The sequence below is a fragment of the Passer domesticus genome, unplaced genomic scaffold (genome assembly GCF_036417665.1).
Source record: "Passer domesticus isolate bPasDom1 unplaced genomic scaffold, bPasDom1.hap1 HAP1_SCAFFOLD_37, whole genome shotgun sequence".
NCBI classification, from domain to species: Eukaryota; Metazoa; Chordata; class Aves; order Passeriformes; family Passeridae; genus Passer; species Passer domesticus.
This window is the reverse complement of record NW_026990149.1, coordinates 2,702,207-2,719,446: the sequence shown is the minus strand read 5'-3', so window position 1 is coordinate 2,719,446 and position 17,240 is coordinate 2,702,207. Positions and strand designations below refer to the sequence as shown.

The 17,240-nt window shown below is 47.6% G+C and overlaps 1 long non-coding RNA gene and 1 pseudogene across 1 annotated transcript; both read right to left on the bottom strand.

Moving 5' to 3' along the window:
* LOC135292575 (zinc finger protein 208-like) overlaps positions 1 to 17,240 on the bottom strand; it is an 837,577-nt pseudogene that overhangs the window by 248,862 nt on the left and 571,475 nt on the right.
* Positions 12,641 to 14,385, bottom strand: LOC135292611 (uncharacterized). The gene is made up of 3 exons (XR_010354841.1): positions 14,270 to 14,385; positions 13,302 to 13,393; positions 12,641 to 12,796 (listed from the first exon to the last, which is right to left on the bottom strand). It is a non-coding gene; the product is annotated as an uncharacterized LOC135292611 (long non-coding RNA).

Below are 17,240 nucleotides of genomic sequence, written 5' to 3'. Positions count from 1 at the left end.
CATCTCACTAGCTCTTGGGTGTACTGAAGCACAACTGTGGATGCAGTCAGTGGCTGCTGCATCATCAGGGAGGGCAGAGAGGAATATTCTCTGCTGAACTCCACAAAATTGTTTGGGATAGTGCATCCGATATGGAAAGGGATCTTGGTGGACTTTGGCCAACTTCACTTATAACCCTGCGACTAGTAAAGTAACAGCCTTTGTTTTAACAATACGTAATGCATCAGTGAGCTTAAGTCACCCAATAGTTCCCCTGGGACTAAACCATGAAGGGACTGTGTTGTATCCTTCTGAACATAGAACATGGGCACGAGAAATTAGAGGAGAGTGGCAGACCATCAACCTAGAGCCCTGTTCTATGAGGAACCAACTGGGGTACATATGTGAGGGGACATTAGAAAGTGATCAAGACACACGTTTGGACACAGACCAAAGCATTTGCCACTTTGAAACGCATTCAGGCAATCAGACAATGTTGCTTGTATATATAGGACAAGGTTGTATCTGTCTCAGCACAGCATGCCCCACTGTAATGATATGAAGAGATAAGGGGTCTGGAATCAAGATACGACTCGACACGAGGTATGCATCTTGTTCGATTTATTGGAAATTGATAGGCTCTTATATAGCATTGTTATCTGTCCATGCGGCTCAAGCGTACATATTATTGGTTACAAGGGACTGTCCAGGAGCCCTGACTCATGCTGTGATTGGTGTAAACCAGCTGCTCATGCTTTTCTTGGTTCTACACTCTTTCTGTCCTGCGGTCTGCTGCTATCTTGTGTAATTGCTGCCTTGCGGTTTTGCTGGTATCTCCTGGTGTCTAGCTAGCCTAGTCTGCAGCCATTGTGTAACTGTCCAACTTCCTCTCATCTCTGGTCCAAGGACATTTCTAGGACTGTCTGTTGGCTTCAGGCCTGGGTTATGCACTCCTTGTAAAAGTCCGTGCCCTCTCTTTACTAGCCAGGCAGTAGAAATACTTTCTGTACTAATACTCTCTGCAATGGACCTCCCTATACCTCTTGTCAGTTAAAAGAGTTCTTCAGTGAGTGGGGAATAGAACACAAGAAAGGCATACCTGCAAATCCCACAGGACAATCCATCGTAAAAAGGACACATCAAACCCTCAAAAGAGTCCTCAGTCAGCAGCAAAGAGAAACAAAAATGAAATCTCCAGTGGAAAGACTTTGCAAGGCTCTCTATGTCATCAACTTCCTGAACTCTACAACATCAGAGCCTGACCCCCCAGCACTTCGCCACTTTGCAAATACCACCCAAGCAAAGCTCACTGAGAAACCACCTGTACTGGTGAAGGACCCAAAAACACATCAAATTTCTGGGCCATTCCAATTGATTACCTGGGGAAGAGGGGATGCCTGTGTTCTACTCCCATCTGCTCCTGGATGGTACCCAGGAAAAAACATAAAACCATACCTAGGCACTGCAAAAGCCACTCCCACAAACACTGACAAGAATTCCCCTGAGTCAAACACAAGACCTCCTCAAAACCAGACCAGTTCTTCCTGGAGACGAAGATGTCCCTGAATGTCCACATACAGAAGAAAAGCCCATCCCATCACGGGACAGCAGACAAAACAGAAAGCTGAACAACATTCTGCTGCATCAAGCCATAAGCCAGACACAGCCTGAACACAAAATTGTTCTCTGAATTATATGTTATTATCCCTTTATATCCTAAAAAGCCCTATTATTCCCCTTTCTCAACTCTTACCAAAAACCCCTAACCTTATACCCACTCCCCCATCCTTAGTTTAAGGAAAAAGAAAAAAAAAATAAAATAAAAGAAAGAAAAAAAAAAAGAAAATAAAGAAAAAAAAAAAAAGGGGGGAGGGGAAGGAACAGAGGAAAGGAACAAAGGAGAAAACCCTAACCCTCCCCTCCCACCATCAAGATAACAAATTTTGCTTATATTCCCTATCAGAAGCTCCATTCCTGTCCAGAGATGAAAAATGTCTCCGTTGGTGCTGTCCTCACTGCTGCTTGGATTTCTTCACTGTACCATGTGCCATCAGTTGGATCAGCCCACAGCCTGGCCACAATGTCTGGGTAACCTCAGCAAGGACGTTAAAACAGGATAACATGTGCTTATCCATGGGAAGCATGGATAACCCACTTTCCACATGTCTGGTAGGAATTCCCTTCGCAGCCGATGCCTGGCCCGTCTAAAACTCAGAGCTCCTCCTCACCACAGGTAAGAGACCCAACCTGGTGGGCACCTGGGACCAGTGGACAAAAATGCTGCCCAGTGCTCTCGAGGAACCCCAAGAATTGGACCTGTTGGGATCCTCCAAGGCCACATACTGTGTCAAATTTTACTTTAGGTGTCCAAAAAATAATTGGCCAGAAATTGACCAGACCAAAACCAGATACCAGAAAGACACACCACCAATTAACAAAGCCTATAACCCTCCTGATTGGTGTAATTACACTGCTCGTGTGATCTCTGTATCCTCTCTTCACCCCAAAGTACTACCCAAGGGAACGTTTCTCATCTCTGGTGACTGAGTATGGGCTGGGATCCCCTCATAGCTACAGGGAGGTCCCTGTACCCTTGGAAAACTTTCTACCCTCACATCAAATATAACCTTGTTACATAACTGAAAAAAAGAAAGTGAATGAAAATGGCACAAAAGATCCTACACAGAATTTGATGAAAATTGCAATCCCAAATTATACGATTGGAACAAACCAAAAAGGATTTCTGTCTCCCTATTCCTACCATGGGTAACTGCAGCTAAAGCCCTTGGTGAAATGAATCACCCTGGGTGCTGGCTCAGTAAGCAAGCCAGCGCTACATCGGCTGCCCTGAGCGATCTTTGAAAGGAAGAAGAAACCACAAGACATGCACCACTCCAAAATCGAGCAGCAATTGACTTCCTGCTGCTTGCCCACGGACACGGCTGCCAAGACTTGGAAGGGATGTGCTGCTTCAATCTCTCTTAATGCTAGGAATCCATCCACGCAAACATCCAGAAACTGAAGGAACTGGTGAAGGACTGAAAAGTAGAAAACAGCCCAGACTGGGTCAATGACCTTTTCAGTCAGTGGGGATATACAGGATGGGTTGCATCTTTGGTTAAGGGAATGTTGTGGATTTTCCTTGTAATTGTCATTGTATTAGCTATGTTCTCATGCCTTTTCCATTGGTTTAAAAGAACTATAAGGAACGCCTTTTTTCTAAATACAGAAAGTGGAGTTGTAGCAGGCCCAGGGCCTGCAATGCCTCCATGGCATTCAGCAGCCTAAGACAGGAAATGCCTGGTCATGATGACAGGACCTAAGAATCCCCTCTTCCACCCTCGGACCCTTGCTTATCTCTCTGTAAGCCCACAGTTCACTTTCGCCTCGACCCTCACTATTGGATTGTTTCTAAAACTCCTGTACCCTATATAAAGCCCTACTTCTGCCCTGTTCTGCAGAAGAGCTGTCCCTGAGACCTTCTCAGAAGACATCAATAAAGACATCTCTGTGGAACCTCACACAGCCTTCTCCTCTCTCTGCCAGCATCTGCCAAAGGCACTCAGCAAGCCAAGAGCTGAAATCACAAATGAGCTGAGAATCACTGAAGAGCTGAGCTTGCTAAGACTGCCTGCAGCTCTGGGGCCTGCCTGAGGGGCCCGGACAGGTCGTGCTGAATTGGACTTCTCTGTCTTGGGCTGCCACAGCAGCCGGGGCTGGGGAGACCCCGAAACGCCGGAGTCGCCTCAGGGACAAGGTGGGCATCGGGCACAGCTGGGACTCCATGGTCTCACACAGCTTTCCCAGCCTGAATGATTCCATGAGTCTGGGATTCTATGAAGGCATGATTCAAAACAGATTTGAACTCCAAATCTACCATATACAAATATTACAAAGGTCAAAATTCACGTGAAAGAAATTAAAGATGATTCTTTAAGATTGAAAGAATCGTATGTCAATGTTGCATATAGGTAAACCCTATAAAAGAAGAGCCTTGTTACCCTTGTAAAATGATGGCTCAGGCCTGCTGCTTGGGCTAAGTACAGCTAACAGCTAGCCTGACAAGTTCCTGTGAGAAAGGAATTTGCACCTGTGAGAGGAAAGACTTCTACCCACATCTTCTATGCAGGAGACAAGAATGGAAACCGCGTTAGAGAGAGGAAAGGTTTTGACTGACACCTACATGAGCAACTACTAACCAATGAACTGAGTTGCACTAAGTTACTAAGCAATTAAAATGAAACACAATGCCTTCAGAAAACCATAGAAATATGAACTGTGAAGAATAAAGATGGGCTGTTGTGCATGAAGAAATAGGTGTCTTGCCTGTCTCTACAGCGACATGTAAAGACAGCACTGCATGAACTGCCCTTGGGTTTAACATCTTCAGTGAAAAGTTAAACTGGGCCTCTCTATTAAGAAAGGGTTGTTGGTTCAAATGTCCTTGTCCTTGAAGAGAATTCAAAAGCCTTCATAGATATGTTCCTGCTTCTGTAAATACAAACACCTTCATGTTAACATGTGGAAATATATTCTGATTATCATTATTGACAGGACAATGGAAGAGAAAAAATAATCAGATTTTGTAGGCTGACTTCTTCGCTCTAATACCTGGCCTTTCTGGCTGAGATGCCAGACTCATGAGCACACTGCTTAATTCTTTTTCAGTTCAAGATGATGCAGAGTTGCGAGAAAAGCTGTGCCTCCAGTGAGGCCTGGCCTTGTACACATCTAGTAAAAATGGTATTTCTGAGTTTGAGGTTTCTCAAAAGACAGATCTTGGCCTTGGAAATGCAACTCTCAGTCAGTGACTGTTGTCAGAATGTGCAATAAAATGCAGCTTGTGCCTCTTCTGTGTTTATCTTTTGTGTGCAGGTTGTAGAGTTTGTTGTGTGTTGCTGCTTTTCCCCTGCTCTTTTCCCGCAGTGTTTGGGGAGCAGAGGTGCAGCGGCCCCGGGAGGGCTGTGGCAGCCGAGCCGGGCCAGCCCCAGCGGGCTGGACTCACGGCCGCAGGGCCCTGCTGGGAGATGGAAAATGAGATGATTGGCTCTGGCAATTAAGGGATGAATAGTGTGTGAATATTGAGAGAAGCTTTATTGGTGTACAGTTATGTCATTGCAGTTTAGATGGCCTCTGTTCTCCCCATAGTTTCCCTCTGGGCAGCGCCTTCCCTCTCCCCTGTGGGCGGCACAGGCCCCGCTCTGGCCCAGAGCTGTGTTTGTGTGCCTTGAAAACGTGGTGCTCTAGGGTTTTTAAAAGTTTATTTTAGTTTCTGACTAAATTCTGATTGTTTTATGTAGTTTTACAGTTACTGGAGAGATTGAAAAGCGGTAAATGCAGTGCCTTATTACCTATCAAATTTTAACATGGTCTGATCTCTTTAACAAGAATGCTAACACATTTGCCATATAAAATGATGCCAGATACTGTCACTAAAAGCTGTTGAGTTGTTCAGCAATATGCTAAATTGCACATTATTATATTTATTTCCCAGTAACCCTGCACTTTGAAAAGTCTTACTGAATTTCTGTTTCCATGGAATTTGCAGTTACCATGGGTTTTACTCATAACTGATTTACTTCTAATTCTAATATGCTTGTTACAACTTTAATCCCTCCAGCAGACCATCATGCTGTTATTTCACTTACAGCTTGTTCACCTTTAAGTTGTCTTTTTGTGTTAATAACCTTAGACTGAGTTACATCATGTCATATCTATAACTTTTAAGAATGTTCGTTTGAATTCTGTTAAATTAAGGCCAAATATTGTAACGCTCAGTTACCTTCTTGAATAAGGCTAAGTTTTATTAAGTAAATTTTGGTAGATTTTATAAATGTTAAGATTCAGTTTTACGTCATTTCAGCAATGATCTATTCCAGCTTTTTATGGATCCAGTTATGTTCGGTATTAATAGTAATTAACATTGAGTTCTCTTGAGTGTGCTTTTTGTTCTACTAAGGTGATAATGAAATTATGTTTATTAATTTGAAATCCTTTTAGGACTGGGTTTTATTGAGTTCATCTTGTTAAGCTCTATTGATGTCAAAAGGAATTTATATCAGGTTTGAGTGTTATTTAATCTGAGATATCATAAATTTTATGAGTGAGCTGTTCAGTGTTTCCTTTGTTGCATTTTTTCTGTCATAAATACATTCATGTTTCTATTCCTGTTTTTATAGCCAGCTTTTCATATGTTTTACCATCTTTTGGTGTAATTATCTACAAGACACGTGTCATTTCAGGATCCTTCTTTTGTTCTCTAGCTACTCATGTATCTCTTAGACCAGACTACCCCTCTGGCTGGGCTCTGCACTGGGGCTCCATGGTTTGACCCAGTGCTGCCTCATGATTTTCAAGTATTTTTCAGAGTTCCAGGAAATGATATCTCAGCTTTGTCAGAAGTCTTCTCTAAACTGATGGTATTGTGACATCTACTCTAAGCAATCAGATGCAGTCCCAATTGTTATTACAGAACCACTCCAACAGTTTGCTGTGTTTAAAGCATCTCCATGCTGAGGAGATTTTGGAGGAGACGGCTATTGGATGATTCATCAGTCTTTCACCCCTAGACCTTTACTCCTAAGTGCTATTCTTAGGAGCCTTGTTTAAAATTACATTTAGGGAATTCTCTCCCACTTAGAGCTTGGGTGGTGGCCAGGCCTTAGCTCTACCTGGACAGGAATTTGCCAACAGACCCAGATGTTTTCTGCATCAAAACTAGATTGGAGTTGCTTTGACTTTGCAATTTCACCGTCTGTACATGACAGTTGAACTATTTTTAAAGGGAGCTTGGGAATTATGATCTGGAAATAATTATCCAAGTCCCCACTGAATCGAGGTTTGTCAGCTGTTTGCAGACTCTGGGATGATGGTACATTATTTCAGAGATTTCTGTTTATTTCATTCCACCTATGTTGTTAGTTTTGTCTGCTATTTGAAATATTCCCGATCGTTGTATCCAAATTATTCCTAATTGCTCTAAGTTTCTTGTCTACTACGTGTATTATTTTACTACGCTGTTTCTTCATACTCATAACAAAAGACATGCATCTCATTCTTAAAAAAACAAAAAAGAAGAGGAATGAACGCCTTAAGAACATTCAAATAATGCAATATGTACATGAGAAATTTGGACGACTAACATTTTGAATCATGCAATATTTACATTAGAAACTTGGAAAAAAGGTCATCCCATCTAAATCCCAGTGGAGTGTCCCACAGGGAAGCCTAATTGATTCATTAACTTCAGGAGAAGAGATGCCTGTGTTTTATCACCAACAGCTCAAAGCAGTCACCTGTTCATTCCATCAGATACTGATCAGCTCTGAAGAAATGAGGCCCAGTGGAAAGAGAAATAACCTCATCCCCTTGCAGCCTTTGTGGCCAGAACAGGAACAGGAGTAGGACTGCCAAGACACAGCTGTGCCTGGAAACTGACAGAGGCAATTGGCCAACAAAAGCCTCATGGCATCATCATGGGACAGTGCTCCTCCCAACCTTCTTCAGTTCTTCCCTGTTCCAGCTGCCAGAAGGACATTCAGTGATGTCCAAGATCAACATTTCCAGCTAATGGACCTTCTCCTACTTCTCAGCTAATTGGAAACAATGGTCATTTCTTTCCATTTCCCTAAGAGACATTGGACATTATTCTTTTGTTTGCTCATGCTGCAAAACCCTGTGTCAATGACTTGACAGAATTGGGTAAGTTTTGTTGATTGGAACTGGTCTTTTATGTATCTTATCCCACATCTAACAGATAACCAGTGATAACCTTCATGAGATCATACCCTCCCAAGAGCGAGCTGTTTCAACATCAGAACATAGGAGCCTTTTTAAAATGAACAAAAAGGGGGAGATGTCAGAGACAGGTAGAATAATGATAAAAGAAAGGCCTTATGAAATCAGGCCTTGTTCTGCTATATTAAAAGCTGGCCTGTCATCTCTTCTAAGTGCAGCTAAGCAGTCACAAGTTCCCATGTGAAGTTATTTTGAGAATGAGACTTGGTGAACAATCTGATCTGAGGGTGAAAAACAAATGCACCTGCAAGAACAAGGGATTTGTCCCATGAGAATCAGTGAAGAGAATAGGTAACAATACAAAGAATACAACAGAGAGATTTGATGCACAAGTAAAATATATTTTATTATCCAACAGAATAACTGGCATAACTAGTAATAAGAAATCGATTAACTACCTAAAGTTGCACATTAGGTTTGGCAAACTGTATAAAATAAGTTGTGTGAATAAAATAAAGAGTTCTTCTCCAGCTCAGCTGGGTTCTCTGGGATTTTGGTTCCTCCCTTCTTTCAGGCTTTGGCTTCCCCCTTCTTTGGGGCTTTGGGTTCCTTCTTTTTTGGTGCTTTGATTTCCTTCTCTGGGATTTTGATTTCCTTCCTCTCTGGGAATTTGGTTTCCTTCTTTTCTGGAGGTTTGCTTCTCTTCTCTGGAGATTTGGTTTCCTTCTTTAGAATTCTGATTTCCCTCTTTACTAGGGCTTTGCTTTCCTTTTTCTCTGGGCTTTTCATTTCCTTCTTCTCTGTGGCTTTGCTTTCCTTCTTTGGGCTTTTGATTTCCTTCGTCTCCGGGACTTTGGTTTCCTTCCTCTCTGGGAATTTGGTTTCCCTCTTTTCTGGAAGTTTGTATTTCTTTTCTGGGAGTTTGTTTTCCATCTTCTCTGGGGCTTTGTTTTCCTTCTTCTCTGGGAATTTGGTTTCCTTCCTCTCTAATGCTTTGGTGTCCTTCTTCACTGGGGCCTTGCTTTCCTTCCTCTCTGGGAATTTGGTTTCCTTCTTTTCTGGAGGTTTGTATTTCTTTTCTGGGAGTTTGCTTTCCGTCCTCTCTGGGGCTTTGGTTTCCTTCTTCTCAGGGAATTTAGTTTCCTTCCTCTCTAATGCTTTTGTGTTCTTTTTCTCTGGGGCCTTGCTTTCCTTCTTCTCTGGGGCTTTGCTTTCCTTCCTCTCTGAGATTTTGGTTTCTTTCTTTTCTGGATGTTTGTTTTTCTTTTCTGGAAGTTTGTTTTCCATCTTCTCTGGTTCTTTGATTTCCTTCCTTGGTGGGATTTTGGTGTCCTTGTTCTCTGGGGCCTTGCTTTCCTTCTTCTCTGGGGGTTTGGTTTTCCCCTTCTCTGCTTTTGGAGGTTCCTTCCCCACAGAGACACCCTTCTTTTCTTTCTTCTGCTTCTCTTTCTCCTTCTGCCTCTCTTCCTCCTCCAAGGCTTTTGCCTCCTCCTCAAGCTTTGGAGCCGGCCGCTTCAGCTCCCTTCTGCAGACAAAACAGAAAACATGGCTGAGAGTCACCACCAGAACCTTGGGCTCACTCGTCCTGGCTGGCCCTGCACTTCATTCCTTGACCCTGAGGCCAGGCAGCAGCGCCAGACCATTTCCGTGAATTCTCCTCAACCCACAGAGGTTGGGAACATCCCAAGGGAGGGCAGTGGTGGAAGGGCACCTCCAGGACCAGCCAAACCTGAGCCTTGCCATCAGAAGGGCTTGACTGTGCAAGCTCCCTCTCCAGGCACAGCCAGACACCTCCAGCCCACTGCCAAAGGCTGATCCACCAGCTCTCTGCGCTGTGCCTGAAAACGCCCTTTGTCTCTTGACTTCCCAGTTTCAAGCAGAGCACAGAGTGCCAACGTCTGCTGATCTCTCCTGCAATTCTTACTCAGCTCATTCAGCTCCCTTCTCCCTGGGCACAGCTGAAGCAAGAATTTAAAGAGTTCAGATTTCACCTGAGGCTTAGAAGCAATTCACATTGATCAGGATGTCAGTTAGACAGGTAGACCATAGGTTAATGATGATTAGATGCTTAAGCCAGAGCTGATTGTTATATTATTTACCATGATGAGCTTCTTGATAGAAGGAAGTGGAGTAAGTGAACTGTTAGAAGAACATACTGAAACCCGTAGAACAATGGTTAGCACCTGGGCTTTATGTCAATCAGTCACTAAGCAGGGGACCTTGGATGGTGCCAGAGGGTCACAGAGACCTGATGAAGACATTCCTGACTTCATCCCTTAAGACCACTGGCCCAATAGGAGACCACCAACCCAATTCCAGAGAAGAATTGCACAGGTGTGAAGGACTAATGACCTCATTTTAATACAGAGCAGGGAGGGAAAGTGCTGGGGTTGTGCACATATGTTGTATGTAAGATCCTGGGAAATAAAGAGAGGGCAAAGAACCTCGTACAGCATGGTCACGCCTTGTAGGGACGACTCTGGTGCCGCCCACCGGGGTTAATAAACATACCACTTTCTAACTTTAACGAGTTAGAGAGTCTCTGTCCGAGAGCCTCGGTATTAATGACTCATAGCCTGATCCTAAATGAGAATAGTCCTATCAGTCAGAAAGCAAAGGCTGGAGGAACTGCTCTCCTGCAAGACAGGCTCTTGTCAGCCAGATTTCCTGCTGGAAGCCAGCTGTGACCAAGCCAGCTGGTGCTGTCTGCCATGGAAACCATCTGAAGCAGCCTCGTCCCTCTCCTCCCCACGAAACCAACTTCAGCCTGGCCTGAAGGAAGTCCTGATGCACAGGCTTGCTTTAAGCAGCCTCCACTCCCAGCTCCACACTTTGCCTGTGTGTCCTGAGCTGGGCTGCCTTGCTGGAGCAGAGCTTCTCCTGTGCTTGCTCACTGCTGCAGCTGAAGGGGAGCCTCAAGGACAGGAGCTTTTATGGCTGCTGTCCCACCATCAGGAGAACCCTGGCAGATCAGCACTGCAAGGACTTCATCTGTGGCAGCACCAGCACCCAAACCAAGGTTTGGTCTGTGCCCCACGCCTGCCCACACCACAATCCCACTGTTTTGGTGAAGAAGGGAGATGATGAAGAAGATGTGACTCAACACCATGGAGCTAAAGACACCTCTAGAGGCAGTGCCAAGGCAGGGCCAGAGCCCAGCTCCCTGCAGGCAGCATCTGAGCCAGGAGGGCTCACCACTAAACTAGAGAAGAAGATGCTCTGTCCCAACAGAAGAAGGTGCTTCCTCTCTTGGGAGCCAGGGAGCTAAGAGTGGCCATCCCTGTGCTGCTTCTGGCCTTTGCTATGCAGCACCTCTGAGCTCAGAGTCCTTGGAGCAGGGAAGCCCTGCAGGGACAGTAACCCATGGAGAGCAGGAACCCATGGCAGGCTTACTCACCTCTCCCTGAGAGGTGCCCCAGAGCCACAGTTGATCTCCTGGGGGCTCGGGGAGCAGCTGACACGTGAGGCCTCCCCGGGCACCAGCACCTCGGAGCTGGGGCCTCCCTCCACGTGGCACAGCGCCGTGGCACTGGAGATGCTGTTGAGGTGGCCAGAGAAGGGCAAGGAGACCTGCTGGCTCTCTCCTGGCTGCAGCACACCTGACACTGGCAGGATACTGGAAGCCTGCATGGAAGACAGGAGAGATGGAGCTGTTGAGCATGGAAATGGATGCAGAAGAGCACCTTGGAGCAAAGTGCAGCTGCAGCCAGAGGGGCCTATTCCCCAAACACTGACAGAATCACCCTGATCTCATCCTGCATCCATGCCACTGACCAGTGCAGGGACCATGGGGAAAATCTTCTCCCATCCTCACGGGTCAATGCATTCATGAGTACATGACATGAAAGTGAACTGGGATGTCTCCTGGCACTAGAAATTCTCTCTGATGCACAACTTGCCTTGAAAAAGTTTCAAAACTTACTGCTTTTAGAAAAGGAGGAGACTCAGAGTGAGAGCTCTTGGAGCTGAGCAAAGGACTCCCAGCCCAGCTCATCTGACTCCTGAGGCTCTTCCCCTCTCTCTCTGATTTAAATGCTGCTTCCTCAAGGTGCTACAGCAAAAGCTCCTGCAAAAATTTCCTCTGGACCACCTGAGGAGTTGCAGGGGGAGCAGTGCCCTCCATAGGTGCTGCACAGCGTCCTTGGGCAGCCCCACAACGTGTCCTGCACGGCCTCTCCAACACCCAGCTGCTCCAGCAGCACTTTGTGCTGGGCCTGCAGGGATGGGAGGCCCCTCTGTGGCCAATGCTCAGGGCCACCAGTGGCACTGGCAGCTCCAGCCCTGCTTGCCACACTGACAGTGTGCAAGGGAGACAGATTCCCTCTTCCCTTCTCCGCTTCCAGGGCAGTGTGCGGTGCGTCCACGCAGCACCTGAATCCCTCCAGGCCTGCTGGGAGGTGAGGGTTTGCAGGAGCTTGTGGTGGCACCTGAAAAACAAGCCATTCCCTACGCCTGCAGGAAGAAACAGCCACTTTGCCAAGTCTCAGTTTGTAAGACAGCTTCAGGGCCAGCAGTGCAAGAGCAGCTCTCGGGTGACAGCAGAGACCTGCAAACAGGGAGTCTGGCTGGGCTGGGAAGAGGGCACATGGAGATCAGGACTCATCCCAGCTTGCTGTGGCAAGGAAGCTGCAGCTCTTCCCATCATGATGCAGATAAAAGCCTCATCTTGCATTGGGAAGGCAACAAGGCAAAAAATGCCACACTCAACACAGGCCTGTAGGATCTGAGTGAGCTTCTCCAAGGAAAACTCTCCTATTTCTCCCTGCCACTCCCCCATGTCCAGCCACTGGCCCTGCTGCCCAGCCACTGTCAGGGCACAGGACAGCAGGGCAGCAAAAAGGGAGCTCAGCAGGAGCATGACTTGCTGGTGGCAGGCTAAGGAGGCAGCACAAGCAGTAGGTGTACAAGAAAATCTACCTCTACTCCTGAAGACTGGGTCAAATCCTGCTCTTCAGTCAGGGCTGTGGCTGCCTCCTGCTTTCCAGCCTTGAAGTGCCTCCATCGAGACGCTGGGCAATCCAAACATGTTCTCATCTCCTTTGGTGGTTGGGGATTGAATTTAGGTGGATGAAGCTCATCTCTGGAAAAGAAGATAACTGTGAACAGAGACCTGCAGTGGGAGGGAGGGACACCTGCACCAGCAGCTCCTGGTCAGGATGCAGCCCCTGGCTGGCTGCTGGCACCTTGAACTGAGAAATGCTTTGATCCAGCCCTTCCCAATCCAGGCTGGAGCAGGTCTGCTCTAAAGGCAGCCCAGGAATGACACTGAGCTGCTGCAGCAGCTGCAACTGCTTGCACTGAGGAACTGCAGAGGACAGGGATGAACACCTTGTGGGCATGCAAAAAGCACAGTGGGAGAGGAAAAGACAGAGAAGGCAAGCAAAAAGGGCAGATTTGAGACATCCAGGGGCAGACACAGCCAGCACAGCCAGCACAGCCCCCCCAGGGCCCAACGCCAGAAACTCTGCAGCTCCACCAGGTATTTATCAGGAATGTTTCCCTGACACTGCTGGGGGCTTGGCTGACATTTTCCAACACTCCCAGGGGACTCAGGTGGCATTCCCCATGCATACAGACATACATACATCGGCTGTAGTGCTGGGATCCTGCCAGACTCCATCAGCCTTGGGCTTGGGGAGGTTTCTGCCAGCCGTCCAGAGCTCCATAACTTTTTTCTCTGTCCCAGGAAGCAGGCAAGAAAGAGTTAAAAAAAAACCCCAAACAAACCACAACAGGGAAAACTAAAAAACCTTAAACAGCTCATCCCTGCTCAAGGTATTTCTTTAGGGACAGCTACCACTCTCCAGCTGAAATGCTGGGCTTTTGGGAAAAAAGAAAAAGATAATTACATGTTCACCTCCAAACTTAAAAGGATCAAGGTAAGAGAACCTTTCAAACTACAAAGGATTGGCCCAAAGGTAAAAGCTTTGCAAGAAGTCTCTAGTTATGGCCAGGCTGACAGTTAAACAACTGGTTCCTCTGGTGGGGAGAAACCCTCCTCTTTAAGGTAAGCAGCCTCAGAGTTGAAAGAAACTGTTCTGTCAAACTTCAGGCTCCCTGGCACAGCCAGCATTGCCTGTCCTTCCTGTTCACTGATTTACATGCAGTGCCACAATGGCCCAGGTTCAGATGTTTGGTGCCATCCAGGCAACTTGCCATTGTCATTTCCTTATGTTTTAATCTAAGTTTCAATCCTTGCAACCACTCTTGAAATGCCAGCCTTCCTTTTTTTTACAGAAAGCTCAAGGTTCCCAGAAGTCTTCTGACATCCTCTTTTGCGCTCAGAGAGATGCCATTTTCAAACAGATGTTTCCAAAGTTAACAGCATTTTCAAGAGTAATGCACTAAAGTGACCCTGGATTCCAGCTCAGACCAACGACGTTCTGTGCCAGACACTGAGATTACCACCCGTGAGGCACGAGCTGTTTGTGCCACCCATCCCTCCTGGCCTTCTCCACAGCAGCCTGTGCCTGTTTTCCCCGGAAGAATCCCTGTGCCCTTTGCAGCCTGCCAGGAGCAGCTGGACAGAGGCACACATCTCCCCTGCACTCACCAGTGGGTTTCTCTCATCCCCGAACACGCCGATGAGAACATTGGTGCGATGCGTGCCCAGCGCCTGCACTTCCACCAGCACTGGGATCTCTGCAGTGCTGTGAGGCTGGACAATCCCACAGGGCCTGGGGCTGGAGTAGAGCACAGCAGAGTCCTCCTTGCGTTTCTGCAAGAGACACAATGAAATGCAGCTTCAGAGGCACCTCTGAAGAAACTTTACACTCCCTAACATCCACCGCAACAGCAACTGACACACGTGTTTAAAAATGCCCAGGACAAAGGTAAAAGGCACAAACAAGATGCAAGAATTGTAGGCTTAGCATTCCCAGGGGATCCTGCCAGGAGACTGCCAGCACAGGCACTGCTGTCTGTGGATGCAGCAGCTTTCACAGCCCTCTAAGATCTCCCACAAGAAAACACCCTGAAGACTAGAACATCAACTGTTCCCTCAGCAGGTTAAACTGCATCCTCAAGTTTACATTCGGGTAGGATCCTGTTCTCAGCAGATCTTTAAGACTGAATAGAAACCAGCAAGGTCACGTCCAAACCCTTTTCCCCCCTAATAAGCTCCTCAATAATATTTGAGAGGGGGAGGTGGATGGGATGCCAAACCTGTTCAATAAGCCCGTAGCAGCCAGGCAGGTGGCTGGGATTCCTAATCAGGAACTTCTTCTCGTAGGGCACCTTCAGGAGGCACTCATCATACTGCAGCACGTGGGGGGACACTTGCAGCTTAGGAACAAGACATCTGGACAAAGAGATGAGCCCAGGGGAATCAGAGATACTGGAGAACATTTACCCGCAAAGATTGTAAAACAGAGCATAACACACTGGTCACTGTCAAATGGGCATTGAACAGCCCTGCAGTGATAATTGCCTTCTACGTCTTCCCACTCCAACAGGTCTTGTCAAGGAGGGGCAAACCCTGAGAGGCAGCAGCCAGAGGCTGCCAAGTGCCCCAGGCAGAGCACTTTGTCCCACAGCTGCCTCAGCCCCTCCTTTCCCCAGGAAGGCTTGCAAGGACTCCTGTAACACTCCCAGTTACCCATGAGCTCTGGGGGAGCCTTCCCAACAAGGATCAGAGCTCACTAATGCTCAAGGAACACACAACTCCAGTGTCCCAGGAAAAATGACTCCCTTCTCTGCCATGGTGCTGTTGCCCTGCCTGGGAACTCAGCTGCTTGCCCCAGCCTTGGAGGGCACGAGACACCAGCTGCCCTCCAGAGTGGCTGATCAGCCCCTCCCAGGCCCTACAGCTCCCTGGCTCCTTCCCTCCACAGCTCCAGGCACTGACTGTCCCCAGCCCACCTGCTTGACAAAATGCCAGCCCAGGCACTGCCTGGATGGCTCTGCCTGGGAGAGGGAACAGCACCAGGGAACTGCATCCCTCCTGGCATTCCACTGACACCCACAGCAGCACAGCAGGATGGAATTCTGCTGCAGCAACAACCACTTTTGCTCTCAACCCTGAGAACATTCAAGCTCAGACTGGGAAGCAGAGGGAAGGAGAAAATCTAGAGCTGAGCTGCCACATCAAGGGCTGCTTTCCCCTCCTGAGACCTTGCCCTCAGCACTCTTGCTGGCAGCCATTTCCCCCCTGCCACGTGCCCTCATGAACAGAACCAGAGCCTGGCTCTCAGCAGGCTGCTTGCTGTGTCCCAAACCAATGCACGGTGCTCGCACCCAGCACAACTCCACCTCTTGCAGCAAGAAGGAGAGGAGGCCCTGGGGAAATTTGTTCCACCTCAAGCACCAAAAGCCAGGTCAAGAAATGATCTCATTCCTGGTGCCTTCAGAAAAGGGCCCAGGACCCTGCTGGGCTGGGAGCAGGGCTGCTTTTCACCACAGGCTGCTGTCCAAGCTCTGCTCTTCTCATGCCCAGCTGGCACAACATGAGCTCATGAACCAGCACTTCTCCTCGGCAGCTGCAGCCAGCAAAGCCTGGGCAAGGCAGGGGCTGGGGGAGGCCAGGGAAGGGCTGGTACCTGGCTGTGATGACCAATGATGCCACTCCCTTGCCAAAACCCTCCAGATCCACCAGCATTTTCCTGTAGAACTCCATCACTGAGTTGGAACACAGGGTCACCTGGTGGAAGAGAAGAACAGGAAATTCTTCCTTACAAAAGCTCATTATCCACGTGTGATATCCTCCAGCCCTTGAGGGAAGATTTTGTCTTAATTCTGCTGCTGCTCCATGTGTAGAGCACAGTCTCAAAGCAACAAAAGCCTTCTGGCAATAGCAGATGTCTTAAACACACCTTGCTATCAGGGCATAGCTCAGCTACATTAAAACATTAGACTAAAGCTCTATGAACCACTGTATTCAAATTAAGGCCCAATTTCTCATCTGACTACAATGACATAAAAGCAGAACAAATCCGACTTGAACACAATGAGTTCAGCTTTACAGCAGGAAGCTGAGGGCAAAGTGTGGCCCAGCAGGTGCTGGGCAGTTCATGGCTGCAGAGTTTTTTGTCCCCACTGGAGATTCCTGCAGTGAACACAAATCCTTCTGCTCCCCAGGAGAGGGGAAATCAGACCAAGAAGGAAAGCTAACTGCTTTCTACAATGACATCTCTCTAACAGCCACCTTTTGCCCTCATCTTTGCTCTGCCCACTTGCAATCAAATAAATGGCTCTCAAGAACCCAAGAGTGACTTCTGGCCTTGACCATATGGTATGTGACCTCAGCATATGATTTTGGAAAGAAAACAGTGCTCCTTGAGGAACATCCCGAGTAAGGCAGCTAGCAGAGGCCTCAGAGCAGTGCAGATCTCTCACTCACACCATGCTCAAAGCTGGCAGCAGAGCTAAAGCCCTCCCACGCTCCAGTGCAGCTGCAGCCCTGGTGCTGAAGCGTCTCTGGCTGCACTCTGCCCGTACCTGGATGTCCTGGTGTCCCTGGGGCAGGATGGTCCCTTGGCTGGGAGTGATGGTAAACTCCCGGGGCTCCACATACAAGTGAACGCCCT